Source organism: Gorilla gorilla, chromosome 6 (genome assembly GCF_029281585.2).
Source record: "Gorilla gorilla gorilla isolate KB3781 chromosome 6, NHGRI_mGorGor1-v2.1_pri, whole genome shotgun sequence".
NCBI lineage: Eukaryota > Metazoa > Chordata > Mammalia > Primates > Hominidae > Gorilla > Gorilla gorilla.
This window is the reverse complement of record NC_073230.2, coordinates 52,863,477-52,879,986: the sequence shown is the minus strand read 5'-3', so window position 1 is coordinate 52,879,986 and position 16,510 is coordinate 52,863,477. Positions and strand designations below refer to the sequence as shown.

Here is a 16,510-nt window from a genome sequence, read left to right as displayed (position 1 = left end):
GCAACAAGAGCAAAACTCCATCTCAAAAAAAAAAAAAAAAAAGAAAAGAGCTGATTAGGCCACGAGAGCTCTGCCCTTGTGAGCAGATTAATGCTGTTATCCTGGGAGAGGGTTTGTTATCTTAGGAGCAGGTTCCTGATGAAAGGATGAATTTGACCCCCTTCCCTCTCCTGCCCTTCCACCTTTCGCCCTGGGATAACATAAGATGCAGATGCAGCCCCTCACCAGCTGTGCCCTTCAACCTTAAACCTCCTAGCCTCCAGAACGATACGATTTTTTTTTTTTTTTTTGAGACAGGGTCTCACTCTATCACACAGGCTGGAGTGCAGAGGCGTGATCTTGGCTCACTGCAACCTCTGCCTCTCAGGCTCAAAGCAATTGTCCCACCTTAGCCTCCTGAGTAGCTGGTACTACAGGTGTGTGCCACCATGCCTGGCTAATTTTTGTAGACAGGGTTTTGCCATGTAGCCCAGGCTGGTCTCGAACTCTTGGACTTAAGCAGTCTGCTCACCGCAGCTTCCCAAAGTGCTGGGATTACAGGTGTGAGGCACCATGCCCAGCCTAGAAATTTCTATTCATTATAAATTTCCCAGTCTGTGGTATCTGTTATAGCAGCACAAAACATTTAGTAAACAGGTTTTTTTGGTCACACATGGCCATGAGGCACTTGGCTTAGCAAACCTCCATAATGCAGGGCCTCAGGTGTAGAAGGCTATGGGCAGCAGCACTGTACCTGCTGTGCTCCTGCCTGCATCTTACCAACCACCATAACATTTTTAATGTTTCTGTTTTTTAAAATGGGTTGCTGATTCTTCCCAAGAACAGGCTTCTTGCACTCAATATTTCTCAGTTGTTCATTACCTCACACAGTTAAGTTCTCTATTAAAAAAGAATGAAATGGGACTTTCCAATTTCCTGTCCAGCTTGTAAAGGCTCAGAAGTCATCACTCCCATCCTTACAACAAGAAAGCTGGCAAACTTAAAATCAATGACTGTTCTCAGATCCATCAGATAATTGAGGTCACATGAAAAAACAATAACCCCAAAGATGGAGAGACAGATATGCAATGCTAAGAATCACAGCTCATTGCGGGGCAGAAACCCTAGAGCCAGCACCAGCAGAGAGGAAAGGGGAACTGACAAATGGCAGAGACTGAGCATGGACCAGTATGAGACAAAAACTCCAGGGGAATAGTCACTGGGGAGGTCCCCATACCAGTCTGAGTTTTACCTCCAGGAGCCCCACCAGGGTCTCAGGGTGAGACTGGAGAAACATCTCCTCATACTCTGGTAGGAGGAGGGAAAAATACATCATTTAAAAGTATAACCAGGCCAGGTGTGGTGGCTCATGCCCATAATCCCAGGACTTTGGATGGCCAAGGCGGGAGGTTTGCTTGAGGCCAGGAGTTTGAGACCAGCCTGGGAAACATGGTGAGACCCTATCTCTACAACAAGAACAACAACAGCAACAATAACAACAAAATAGTTGGGCACGGCAGTGTGCCTGTGGTGCCAGCTACCCAGGAGGCTGAGGTGGGAGGATCATTTGAGCCCAGGAGGTTGAGGCTGCAGTGAGTCATGATGGTGCCACTGCACTCCAGTTTCCCAACCAACATATAAAGGGCTCAGAGGTCATCTCAAAAAAAAAAAAGAAAGAAAGAAAGAAAAAGGCATGACCAGAGCATTCTGTTATCCTTAACAAAGGGCTTTCCTCAAGGAAAACTATTTTACCAGAGCCTAACCACCTAGGGGTAAGGAAACACCCAACTCCTGCCTCCTCTATCATTTATGTCTCTCCTAAGGGGGAGGAAAAAAACAAAACTGAGAAGCACATGTGAAGGCCACGGCCCAGGGACACAGGCTCACTAAAACACTGAGACCTAATCCCAGGACTACAGAACACTTCCTCTCCCCTGAAAGCCACATCAACAGGACCCCTGTGTAATAACAGGGATGCACACCTATAAGAACTGCAGGCCTCAGACTCTATTTAAGAAGGAATCTTGAAGAAAACCCAAAAACAATGGAAGACAAAAACAAGGACACACAGGAGATTTTTATCCCCCAGCATCTACAAGGGCAGCAAACAGTAAACACAGCCCAACTCCCAGCCAGACAAACATACCTCACACTAAGGCCTATTAACCTGACGCCTAAGTTCCTCATATCAGAACCAGACTCAGACATGGTGGAGATTTTGGAACTACCAGATTGGGAATTTAAAACAACTACGATTAATATGGTAATGGCTCTAACGGAAAAAGTAGACATCATGTAAGAACAGATAGCATAAGCAGAGATGGAAACCCTAAGCAACAATCAGTAGGAAATGCCAGAAAGCAAAAGTCCTGTAACAGCAACGGGGACTGCCTTCAACAGGCTTAAGAGGATGGACACAGCCAAGGAGAGACTCTCTGAGCTTAAGAATACGTCAACAGAAACTTCCAAGTGTGAAAAGCAAAGGGAAAAAAGAACGAAAGAAAGAAAACAGAATATGCAAGAACTGTGGGACAGTTACAAAAAGTGTAACATATGTGCAATGAGGATATCAAGAGAAAGAAAAGAACACAATAACTATTGGGAGTAATGAGAGCTGAGAAGTTCCCCAAACTAATGTCAGACACCCATCCACAGATCCAATAAGGTCAGAGAACACGAAACGGTAAAAGCAGGTAATCTACACTGAGGCAAATCACATCAAACTGCAGAAATCAAAGACAAAAAGAAAATTAGAAAGGAAGATTATCTCTTTGCAGAAATCTGGGAATTTTTTCCACAGGGAAAAAACATCCTACCTATAAAATGGCAAGAACAAGAATGACACTGGATTTCTCTTCAGGAACCATCCAAGCAAGAAGAGAGAGGAGGGAACTATTTGATTCTGTATCCAGTGAAATTATCCTTCAAAAGTGAAAGAGAAATAAAGATTTTTATCAGAAAAACAAAAACTCAGGGATTTAACATTTCAAGAAAAGTTAAAAGAACTTCTTCAGAGAGAATGAAAATGATTTGGTCAGAAACTCTGATCTATGTAAAGAAGGGGAAAAGCATCAGAGAAGAAATAAATGTAGGTAAAATTAATATTTTATTTTTCTTATTTTAATTGCTCTAACACATTAACAGTTTGTTCAAAATAAAATTTGTGTATTGGGTGACTGTAGCCTAAGGATAAACGAAATAAATGACAGCAATGTTATAAGCAGTGGGAGGAGTGAATTGGGAATACTTGGTTACAAGGTATTTGCACTATCTGTGAAGCAGCACAGCATTATTTGAAAGTGGATTTTGATTAGTTGTGAATGTATATTGCAAACCCTAAGGCAACCACTAAAATAAATATATATATATACACACATACACATTTTTGAGACAGGGTCTTGCTCTGTTGCCCAGGCTGGAGTGCAGTGGCACAAGCACAGCTCACTGCAGCGTCAACCTCCCAGGCTGAAGCGATCCTCCCACTAGTAGATGAGACTACACGCACATGCCACCAGGCCCAGCTAATTTTTGTATTTTTTGTAGAGACAAATGGGGTTTTGCCATGTTGCCCAGGCTGGTCTCGAACTCCTGAGCTCAATCGATCCACCCACCTCGGCCTTCAAAAGTGCTGGGAATACAGGCAAGAGCCACCGTGCCCAGCCTGTATTTTTTGTTTTTTCTTTCTTTTTTTTTTTTTTTTTTTTTTAACAGACAGGGTTTCGCCACATTGCCTAGGCTAGTCTCAAACTCCTAGGCTCAAATGATCCTCCTGCCTTGGCCTCCCAAAGTGCTGGGATTACAGGCATGAGCCACCATGCCTGGCCAAAACTTTTAAACAAAAAATTAGCAAATTGAATCCAATAATGTATTAATAATTATACACCACGACCAGGCAGGATTTATCCCAGGTGTGCAAGGCTGATTCAATGTTCAAATATCAATCGTAGCGGGGGCAGTGACTCATGCCTATAATCCCAGGATTTAGGGAAGCCAAGATGGGTGGATCATCTGAGGTCAGGAGTTCAAGACTAGTGTGGCCAACATGGTGAAACCCCATCTCTACTAAAAATAAGAAAATTAGGCTGGTCATGGTAGATCACACCTGTAATCCCAGCACTTTGAGAGGCCAAGGTAGATGGATCACCTGAGGTCAGGAGTTTGAGACCAGCCTGGCCAACATGGCAAAACCCCGTTTACACTAAAAATACAAAAAAAAAAAAAAAAAAAAAAATTAGCTGGGCGTGGTGGCAGGTGCCTGTAATCCCAGCTACTCAGGAGGCTGAGGCAAGATCGCGCCACTGCTTTCCAGCCTGGGTGACAGAACAAAACTCTGTCTCAAAAAAAAAAAAAAATCATTGTAATCCATCACATCAACTGGCTAAAGAAAAATCATATGATCGTAGCAATAGATGTAGAAAAAGCATTCGACAAATCTAACACCCATTCATGACAAAAACTCTCAGCAAACCAGGAATAGAGACTTCCTGAACTAATTAAAAACACCTATTTATGAAACTGGAAACCATCATTCTCAACAAACTATCGCAAGGACAAAAAAACAAACACCGCATGTTCTCACTCATAGGTGGGAATTGAACAATGACAACACATGGACACAGGAAAGGGAACATCACACACCGGGGACTGTTGTGGGGTGGGGGGAGGCGGGAGGGATAGCATTAGAAGATATACCTAATGCTAAATGATGAGTTAATGGGTGCAGCACACCAACATGGCACATGTATACATATGTAACAAACCTGCACGTTGTGCACATGTACCCTAAAACTTAAAGTATAAAAAAAAAAAAACCACCCTAAAGCAAACATCATACTTAATGGCAAAAAAGTTAAATACCTTCCCCCTAAGATCAGGAACAAGGCAAAGATGTCCCCTCTTATCACTATGATTTAACGTTATATAGAAGTCTCAGCTAATGCAATGATGCAAGAGAAGGAAACAAAAAGTATAAAGGTTGGGAAACTGTCTTTGCTGACAGATGACCTCTCTGACTGGGAACCAAGCAAGAAGGTCACTCTGGAGATTTCCGAATCCAAGCAACGTAAACACGGTGACATGAGTCAGTCTACCTGCTGCTATGCAATGTAGCCTTCTCACTGGATGGAGCAGGAAATAGGCAGAAGAGTAACTGGCTGAAGCACACTCAGGGCACGCTGGCAAATACAAGTTCATCTTGGGCTTAGTCAGATGGGCAACCTAAACTTCAGAACTGCGTGTGCTGGGCAGCTCCATAAGGAAATGTATAGTTATTCCAAGAAGTTTTATATTTCATAAGGTGAGGATGGAAGTGGGGAGGGAAGAATGCAAAAGTATGTATTGGCTTCCCCAATCTCTATAGTGCTGGTAAGACCCTTCTGATAATTAGAGCAGTTTCAGAACAAATAAGCAGCACATCCAAGTACTGGCTCATCCTTAGCTTGTCATCAGTGAACATTTTGGAATGTTTCCACAGACCTGCCCTTAGCTGAGGCCTTTCTATCCTCTTCCTATCTGCTCATGTAAACCAAATGTAGATACTGCTTACATTTATCAGTAATAAATTTCAACTATTTTCATACTTCCTGATGTCAAAACTTACTACACCACCACAGTCATGGAAAGAGTGTGATATAAAGACAGACACAGACCAATGGGTTGGAAAAGAGAGCCCAAGGCCAGGCACGGTGGCTCACACCTGTAATCCTAGCACTTTGGGAGGCCGAGGCGGGTGGATCACGAGGTCAGTATATCAAGACCATCCTGGCCAACATGGTGAAACCCCATCTCTACTAACAATACAAAACTTAGCCGGGTGTGGTGGTGCACACCTGTGGTCCCAGCTACTTGGGAGGCTGAGGCAGGGGAGCTGCTTGAACCCAAGAGGCAGAGGCTGCAGTGAGTCGAGATCATACCACTGCACTCCAGCCTGGGTAACAGTGAGACTCCATCTCAAAAAAAAAAAAGAAAGAAAGAAAGAAAGAAAAAAAGAGAGCCCAAGAAAGACCCTTGTGTATATGGTCATGGTCAGATTGTTTTCAACAAGGGTGCCATGATGAGCATTCAATGGGGAAAAGACAGTCTTTTCAACAAATGGTGCTGGGAAAACTGGATATCCACAGGCAAAAGAATGAAGTTTAGACCCTTTACCTAACAATATTTACAAAGATTAACTCAAAATGGGTCAACTATATAAATGTAAGACCTAAAACTATAAAATTCTTAGAAGAAAACACAGGAAAAGCTTCATGATATTGGATTTATCAATGATTTCTTGGCTATCACACCAAAAGCACAGGCAACAAAAGAAAAACAAATCTGGACTTCACCAAAATTAAACACTTTTGTGTGTCAAAGAATACAGTCAACAAGGTGAAAAAACCCACAGTATGGTAGAAAATGTTTCCAATCATATCTGATAAGGGATTAATATCTAAAATATATAAAGAAGTCCTAGAACTCAACAACCAAAAACCAAACAACCCAATTAAAAACTGGGCAAATGACATTTCTCTAAAGATACACAGATGGCCAGTAAGCCAAGCACGAGAAAAGATTTTCAACATCAATAGTTATTAGGGAAATGCAAATCAAAACCGTAATGAAATACCACTTCACACCCACTAGGATGGCTACTTTTTTCTTTTAATAGTGACGGGGGTGGGGTCTCACTATGTTGCCTAGGCTGGTCTTGAACTCCCGAGCTCAACTGATACTCCTGCCTCGGCCTCCCAAAGTGCTAGGATTACAGGCATGAGCCACCACACCCGGCCTAGATGGCTATTTAAAAAAGGGAAAATTACAATTGTTGGCAAAGATATGGAGATATTGAAACCCTGTGCATTACTGATGGGAATGTAAAATGATACTCCTGTGAAAAGCAATATGGTGGTTCCTCAAAAAATTAAACATGGAATTAGCATATGATTCAGTAATTCCACTTCTGGGTATATATACAAAAGAAATAAAAGCAGGGGCTTGAAAAGACATTTGTACACCCACGTTCATAGCAGCATGATTCACAATCAACTAAAGCAAGAAACAACTCAAATGTTCATTGACAGATAAATGAATAAACCAAACGTGATCTATACATACAATGAAATATTATTCAGCCTTAAAAGCAATGGAAATGCTGACACATGCTACAGCATGGAAGAACCTTGAGGGCACTGTGCTAAGAGAAATAAGCCAGTCACAAAAGGAGAAATATTGTATGATTCCACTTACATAAGATACCTAGAGTAGTCAAATCATAGAGACAAAAAGTAAAGCGGTGGTTGCCAGGGGCTGTGGGAGGGGGATGGAGAGGCATTGTCTAACAGGAACATGGTTTCAGTAAGGGCTGGTGGGAAGCTCTGGAGATGGATAGTGCTGATGGTTGCACAACAATGTGAATTGATTTTATGCCATTGAACTCTACACTTCAAAACGATTAAGACAGTAAATCTTTTTTCTGAGATGGAGTCTCGCTCTGTCACCTAGGCTGGAGTGCAGTGGTGCGATCTCAGCTCACTGCAACCTCCGCCTCCTGGGTTCAAGCAGTTATCTGCCTCAGCCTCCCAAATAGCTCGGATTACGGGCACCCGTCACCACACCCAGCTAATTTTTTTGTATTTTTAGTAGAGACGGGGTTTCACCATCTTGGCCAGGCTGGTCTTGAACTCCTGACCTCGTGATCCACCCGCCTTAGCCTCCCAAAGTGCTGGGATTACAGGCATGAGCCACCGGGCCCGGGCGATAATAAATCTTATGTATATTTTACTACAATAAAAAATTTCATCTTATTAGCTTTATTCAATTTCATTTGCTATCCCTCCTAGTTTTGTATCATCCACAAATATTATTCTCTGTTCTCAAAAGGGTAATAAAAAATATTGACTAAGATGGGGTCATATGTCAAGTGCTTTGCTGAAACAAAAGTACCCCGGAATTATGTTTACAGAATTGTACAGGAATTCTCCCTGGCCTCCCTGTGGCTGGGGTGAAACGACATCACCATCATTATCTTGCTTTTCTTTGGTGTTATCCAAAATCTGGCCATGATGCTTCAAAAACTCAGGCTTACAGATCTCTAAAGAGGATTCACGATTCTACTTTCTTCCTATAGGGATGAATCTTTACTCATTTGAGATTTTTTTCACTGTGAAATATTTATAGTAGGAAAACAACTTTTATCAATAAAGAAAAAGTACAGCTCTAATCCTTGTTCTAATATCTGAATAGGACACGGTATGTATGCCTCCTGGACAGTTCTCACAATGGGCTCCCCATCTGCCCTGGGGAACCCTGTCTCCTGGGTGTCCCCTGGCCAACACCCAGTGCCCCTATGGCAATGCCATGCCCAGCCCACACCCACTGTCCCAACAAGCCAAGAGCACAGCTACAAGAGAGAGGACCACGGTGAAGCAGTGAGAGAGCAAGGGGACATCTGACCAGCCAGCCATCAGCTCCATCAGTTCTGGGATTAGTGAAAGAAGACGGTATGGCCAGGTAGCCTCTCACACACCCTTGCCTGACTGCCAACCACACGGCTCCACGCTGGCAGGCTCACCACCTCCTCAAGCACCTTGTCTAGGGGGTGGGGTAGGGGAGTTGGCTCTAAACAGAAAGTTCTTCTAAAAATAACTTCTGACAAGATATAAGTGGTTTTTTTTTTAAATATTGATCCTAAATCAGTCTCCCCATAACTTCTCTTTACTGGCCTTGATTGATAAAGTTCCCGTGGCAGGGTCTGGGCCCTAACAGGGAAGGAACAGGATTCTGAGATTTGGGATGGGGATAGCTGGGTAAATGCCTTTGAGAACCTTAGTCCTCAAATTCTTCTTAACACTGTGCCTACAGAAGTGACCTATCCCCTTTTGTTGTACGACAGAAGCCCCCCACACACTCCTTGCTTGAATATAACACATAGGCCTCAAATGAAATGGGAATCTCATGAGATACTGCTTGCTCTCCCCAGAATCTGCCCCGTCCTCCTCCATGGCTGAGACCGGCTACGGCATGTGTCTAACGAGTTCTGACGGAGCTGGGGAATGCACCTGGGAGAGGATCTCAAGGTGCTGGATCCAAGGGGACAGAATATTAAGCTGAATGAGAGATCTTCTCTACTAGGGCATGTACTATAACACAGCATTTAACACCCTGAGAAGGGGTCCAGAGGCCATTCTCAGATACTGCTGGCAGGCTCTTCAAAGTTCAGCCAAAGTGATGGCTCATATTAAAGCAGAGATTGTGGGACTGCTGTGGCAAAGTGGATCCAGGTATCGAAAGGCTCGGGGAAGTAGACATACTATAATCGACATACAAAATGACAGGAAAGCCCACCAGTGGCCCATGTCCCTCAGGAGAACATGATGGCATTCCATCAACCACGGCATTAATGAGTGTGCAGAAGGTCTACAGGCATCACTGGGAAGCTCTGTGCCGGCCAGCCTCCGAAGGGGAAGCTAACCATCAGGTGTGTGTGTACAGAACTGGACTCCCCAGGAGCAAGGGGGTAATAAGACCTTCCCTAGCAGAAGCCAGGGAGCAGCACTGACTCGCATAGAGCGGGTGTAGGTGTCAGCCGGTAATAGGCAGCAAAGTCAAAATAGCAGCCAGGGGAGCCTGGGATCCATGCAGGGATCTATGGAGACGGCTCACAGAATGCTGGAGTTTCCATGGGCAGGACAGATAGGAAGCCAACAAGGGTGCTGCTTACTATATATAAACAAGAAAATCAAAACGGAAGAAGCAGAAGGCTAAGGTGAGCTTCTACAATGCTAGGTATCAATCCCTGACTCCGTTTCTAGATCTGGAGCAGCTCTCAGACTCAGAAACACTGACTGAAGGAGAGACCAAGCCTGCGTGGGAGTCGACCTGCAACACCAAGGCAAGTACACACCACAGTGATTTCCCCAGCTCTTCCCAAAGGGACTTCATTCACCTGGGTAAAAGTACCATAGGAACTGAAAGTCTTCAGAGGTTTTTGAAATAAAGGGTCTGAGACAATGCATATACTTAGGGACCCAAACTGTCAAAAAGGTCCTCTGCAGAGTAGGAACATATGGGAGTCAGATAATACATGAAGCCCAGCCAGGTCCACCTGAAAGTGCATCCACTGGGTAAAGACTCAACTGGTGGCCATCTGCCCACTTCCCTGAATATAAGAGACGTAATACAAGAGGAACGGACATACTTAGCACTTTGCAGAATCCTTCCATTGGTCCTTTGTCTAAAGAATAAGAGCTATAAGTAGAAAAGGCCATTTGGAAGCCCCTGAAATTTATCCGGCCCCTGACCCCTGGCCATAGTAAATCAAAAACAGTATCATTTCCCAGTGGGAAAAGCAGAGATTAATGCTGCTCTTGAAAACATAAATGATACAGGGTAGGGGCCCCCATCTCATGCCCAGTCTGGCTCCTATAGAAACTATGGTGGATAAATTGTGGTAGATGACTGTAGACTGCCACAAACTGAGCTAAATGGAATCTTTATTCAAGTGGATAAACAATCTTGGGTACATGGTTTGTAGCTACTGATGCGGTAAACACTTCTTCCTCAAACCTATCAGGAATTGCTGATGTTCATGTGGGATGGACAACAGTACATGTTCACGTTCTTACTGCAGGACTGTGCTAACAGTGCCAGCTGCAGGAACAGGTGGCCCAAACCTAAACACTTCCCAGTGGACCTGTTCTGAAGCCTCTCCCTTAAATTACACCCACAGCCTCAGAAAGGGTTCCCAATACACAGCTGACAGAAAGAAAACCCCAAGCGTGGTTCACATACTTAGGCACAAGCAAATACACTACAGCCCTTCACCGTGGCAGACCTGCCAGCAGGATACCAATTCTGCAGCCCTGATAAGGCATCATCCCCTCAAAGAGACCAACCAGTTGTCCTGTCTGCTGGCCAGCTGAATACTTCAGAACTCCTTTGATCCTGCAATAAGAAACACTTGTTTTGTTCTGGCAAAAATTAGCATGTCCTCCACATAAGGGTTTGCCTCTCCTGCCTGCAGCAGCTGCCAACCTACTCTCCAAGGGCTTGTGGGGCATGTAGTTTCCAATGTGGGACAGCAAGTACCATCATCACCTTGGATCAAGGGACTCAGTGCTAAAGGAGGTACAGCAGTAGGCACATGACCATGGAATTCAATGTCCTATGAAATACCCTCACGCCTGTAACCCCAGCACTTCGGGAGGCCGAGGCGGGTGGATCACGAGGTCAGGAGATCAAGACCATCCTGGCTAACACAGTGAAACCCCGTCTCTACTAAAAATACAAAAAATTAGCCAGGCGTGGCCAGGCGCAGTGGCTCATGCCTATAATCCCAGCACTTTGGGGGGCCGAGGTGGGCGGATCACGAGGTCAGGAGATCAAGACCATCCTGGCTAACACAGTGAAACCCCGTCTCTACTAAAAATACAAAAATACTAGCCACGCGTGGTGGCACGCGCCTGTGGTCCCAGCTACTTGGGAGGCTGAGGCAGGAGAATGGCATGAACCCGGGAGGCGGAGCTTGCAGTGAGCTGAGATCATGCCACCACTACAGCCTGGGAGACACAGCAAGACTCCATCTCACAATAAATAAATAAATTAGCCAGGCGTGGTGACGGGCGCCTGTAGTCCTGGCTACTCGGGAGGCTGAGGCAGGAGAATGGCATGAACCCGGGAGGTGGAGCTTGCAGTGAGCCGAGACCACGCCACTGCACTCCAGGCTGGGCGACAGAACGAGACTATGTCTAAAATAAATAAATAAATAAATAAATACCCAAGCATCCTGGAGCTGTCATCCTGATAGAGCTGTGCCCAGCTGGGAGATGACACCCTGAAAGGATGCCCCCTCTCCTTTAGGATGCAGTATACATCTAAACCAATAGTTGCTACATGGTGCTATGTCCCCAGTGGGTGGAATGAGGCCTTGGGACCCACTGAAGTAGTCAGGGCTGTAGTTCATCTGGAAAGGTTTCCAGAAATCATGACCAAATGCCTCTGGAGAAGCTGAGTCTGGATGGAATGAACTTAACGTGAGAAATATGTGGATGAGGGAGTGCAGGGTGGAGTGTAGTACAGGCAGTGGTGTCTCACCCAGGATCCCCCCACTGCTCTGAGTGTGGATGGGTAACACTGTGAGCTACTTCTGTCTTCACCGAGCTGTGGCATTCTAGGCTTTAGAGCACGATCAGGTTGAAATTAACCCGAGTCTATGATTTTCAGGCATCTTTCCCCTCTGCCCTACCCTACCCCCTTCACTCTTTCTCTTGAGCATGCCCTTAACAGATCAGTGGAACATGATCCCCAGTTTCAGGCTCTGCTGCAAGAGAACCAATTGAAGACAATGATGAACAAAGACAAATGACAAACTAGGTGAAAACATTTTAAACTAACTTTACAGCAGAGGACTAACTTACCCGACACACTGAGAGCTACTGCAAAGATATAAGAAAAGAAGCAACAACCCAACAGAAAAAAATGGGCAATGGATCTAGAAAGGTAGTCTGAAAGAGACCTGACTTTTGACCATTTGAAAGACACTCAACCTCACTTATAAGTACAAACTATAATGAGAAAACATTTTAAGAATATCAGACTGGCAAAGACCAAAAAGTCTGAATAAACACTGCGCTCCTCAGAGGGTGGAGAAACAGGTACAGTTGTCCCTCAGTATCTGCTGGGGCTTGGTTCCAGGAGCCTCTTGGGATACCAAAATCTGCAGATGTTCAAGTTCCTCATACAATATGGCAGTATTATTTGCACATAACCTACACTCCTCCTGTGTAACAGTCATGCATCACTCGACAACAGGGATACATTCTGAGAACTATGTCATTAGGCAATTTCATCATTGAGTGAACATCACAGAGTGTAATTACACAAACCCAGATGGTACATATAGCCCACTACACACCTAGGCTATATGGTATTGCTCCCAGGCTACAACCTGTACAGCATGTTACTGTATGAATACTGCATGCAGGCAACTGTAACACAATAGTAAGTATTTGTGACTAAATACATTCAAACACAGAAAAGGTGATGCGTTGTGCTACAATGTTAAGACAGCTATGTCACTAGGCAATGGAAATTTTTTAGCTCCCTTATAATCTCATGGGACCATTGTCATATGTGTGGTCTGTTGTTGACCAATATGTTGTTATATGGCCAAGACTGTACTTCAAATTATCTCTAGATTACTTACACCTAATACAATGTAAATGTTATGTAAATAGTTGTTACACTGTATTTTTTAAATTTGTATTATTTTTTATTGTTGTAGTGGTTTTTTTATTGTTCTTTTTTTGAATACTTTCAACCCACAGTTGCTTGACTCAGGTGAAGAACCTGCAGAGGTAGAGGGCTGCCTGTACACTCACAGAGTCCTCACGTATGCACTGACTTCAACCCTTTATGAAGAGCAATTTGGAAACGTCTGTCAAATTAAAAAGTAACCTAGCCTTAGATCTAGAAACTCCACTTTTGTAATTTATCCTATAGGTACAGTAAAACATATATAACAGTCGAAAATAAATATGTATTAATAAATCACTGGTTAAATAGAATATGACACAGCTATCTAATGGAATATCATGCAACCATTAAAATGGACGAGGCAGTTTTATGTGTGCTAATGTGAACACTCTGCGATAAATCAAGATACAACGTTCAGTGTAAAAAGCAAGGTGCAAACAGTGTATACTGTGTAATCATTTGGGAAGCAAATGCATGTGTATGCTCATATATGGACAGACTGTAAAGACACAAGAAGCTGGTGTCAGCAATTCCTCCCACGGAGGGCGCACATGATTTCTTTTCACCAAGAATCTCTGTTATCATTTGAATTTTGAACCATGTACATAAATTACATATTCAATTAGATAAAAATAAATAATAGGCCGGGCATGGTGGCTCACACTTGTAATCTATCACTTTGAGAAGCCGAGGCAGGAGGATCGCTTGAGCACAGGAGTTCGAGACCAGCCTGGGCAACATGGCAAGACCCCATCACCACAAAAAAAATACAAAAATCAGCCAGGTGTGATGGTGCAACATGTGGTCCCAGCTACTCAGGAAGCTGAGGTGAGAGGATCACCTGAGCCCAGGGAAGTTGAGGCTGCAGTGAGTCATGACTGTGTCACTACATTCCAGCCTGGGTGACAGAGTGAGACCCTGTCTCAAAAAATAATAACAAATCTGAGAAGAGCTTCTTGGGTTTGATATCACAAATGTGATTAATTACCCTGTTCCATTATTAAAACCACACAGCAAGCCTGCTATGAGTCCATTCACAGTCACTAGGTGAGCCCACGTGAGCCTTGCACTGCACCAAATCCGACTGGGGCAAATGTCAGCTTGTGATGGAAACTACAGAAAGAATTTTTTTTTTTTTTTAGACAGTCTTGCTCTGTCACCAGGCTGGAGTGCAGTGGCACAATCTCGGCTCACTGCAACCTTCGCCTCCTGGGTTCAAGCGAATCTCCTGCCTCAGCCTCCCAAGCACCTGGGACTACAGGTGCACACCACCACATCCAGCTAATCTTTGTATTTTTAGTAGAGATGGGGTTTCACCATGTTGGCCAGGATAGTCTCGATCTCTTGACCTCGTGATCGGCCTGCCTCGGCCTCCCAGAGGAATGTTTCTACTTTATGAAGGTTTTGTGAAGATTAAATGAGAAAAATATATTTAAAATGTTAAATAGTATTGCTGAACACAGTAAGCATTCCAAAACAGAAGCTAAGATTAAATTCCTCTCAACTTGTTCATTAATGTTCATTCCAAAAACAAAATACTTCCCATAAACACCACACTGGAGTATGTGGGATTAAATGTCTCTTATCACTTGTGGATTTTATTATTGTGATTGTTTTTATTTTATGAAATGTATACAGTTTAAAAAGGCAAATAAAGTTCAAAAAATTGTAAAACAAAAAAACAGCAATCTCCTTTACTAACTGGGACAACCCCATCCACAAACCACTTCCAAGAGGCAGCCACACTGAAGTCTTCTGATTCTTCTAGGATCTAGAGCCATTTTTCTAAATAATGGGCTTATATTGCTATTGCTTATCAATTTAAGATATTATTTATTGACTTCCAATTGTATCACCATTCCCACTTTCCCTCTCTTTTCTTACAACTTAGATAATTTTTCTTAATCATTACTTAGTTTTTACATCATTTTATTATCTATATTCTCTCACTGACATGCCAAGTAGTAGTCAAATTGCAATTTCTTTATAATTAAACTTTTATTTTAAGGTAATTGTAAATTCTCTTATTATAAGAAATGATACAGGGAGATCCATCGCTCCCTTTACCCTATTGCCCCCAGCAGTGACATCTTGCAGAACTACAGCACATCACACCAGGACACGGATGTAAACAGAGCCAGAGCACCCATCACTGTGAGGACCCCTCCTGTTGCCCTTTATAGGCACACCTACTTCTCTCCACCCCTAGCAAACCCTAATCTGTTCTCCACCTCAGCAACTGTGTCATTTCAAAGATGTTACAGAAAGGAACATACAGTGTGAAACCCTTCGGAACGACTTTTTTCACTCAGCATAATTCTCTGGAGGCCCATCCAGGTTGCTGTGTAGTTTGTTCCTTTGTTGTTGCTTTAAGACAGGGTCTCACTGTCATCCAGGCTGGAGCACAGTGGCGTGATCAAGGCTCACTGCAGCCTCGACTTCCTGGGCTCAAGCAATCCTCCAGCCTCAGCCTCCCCAGTAGGTGGGACTACAGGCAGGTGCCACCATGCCCAGCCCTTTGTATTATTGAATAGTCTTCCGTGGCATGGATGGACCTCATTTTGTTTAACCATTTATCCACCAAAGGACATGGAGTTGTTTCCAGTTTTGGGCTACTATGAATACAACTGTTTTGAATATTAGTAGGCAGGTTTTCATGTGAACATAAATTTTCATTTCCCTGGGATAAATGCCTAGGAGTGCAATTGCCAAGTTGTTCGTAGTTGCACGTGGAGATTTAAAGAAACTGCCAGACTGCTTTCTAGAGTGGCAGTACCATTTTACATCCCTACCAGCAATGAATGAGGGGTCCAGTTCCTCCACATCTTCTCCAGCATCTTGTGTTCTACTTTTTTTAAACATTCTGTTAGGTGTGTATTGGCAGCTCATTATGGTTTTAATGTGCATTTCCCTGATGGCTAATGATGCTGAGCATATTTTCATGTGCTTACTGCCATCTGTATATCCTCTTCATTGAAGTATCACCTCCTGTCTTTTGCTTATGTCTTAATTGGATTGTTTGTTTTACTGTTGAGTTTTGAGAGTTCTTTATATACTGTAGATACCAACCCTCTGTCAGATATGTGGTTTAAAAATATCTCCTCTCAGTCTGTAGCATATCTTTTCATTGTCTTTTATAGAGCAAAAGTTTTAAATTTTGATGAAGTCCAGTTTATCAGTTTTTTCTTTTATGAATTATGCTTTAGGTATCAAGTCTCAGAACTCTGCGTAGCCCTGCATCCTGAAGATTTTCTATGTTTTATCCTAGAAGTTGTATTTTATATTTAAGCCTATGATC

At 43.4% G+C, this 16,510-nt stretch overlaps 1 protein-coding gene across 18 annotated transcripts in view; it reads right to left on the bottom strand.

Moving 5' to 3' along the window:
* Positions 1-16,510, bottom strand: part of CCM2 (CCM2 scaffold protein) — a 90,601-nt gene that overhangs the window by 13,362 nt on the left and 60,729 nt on the right. The window lies entirely within an intron of this gene.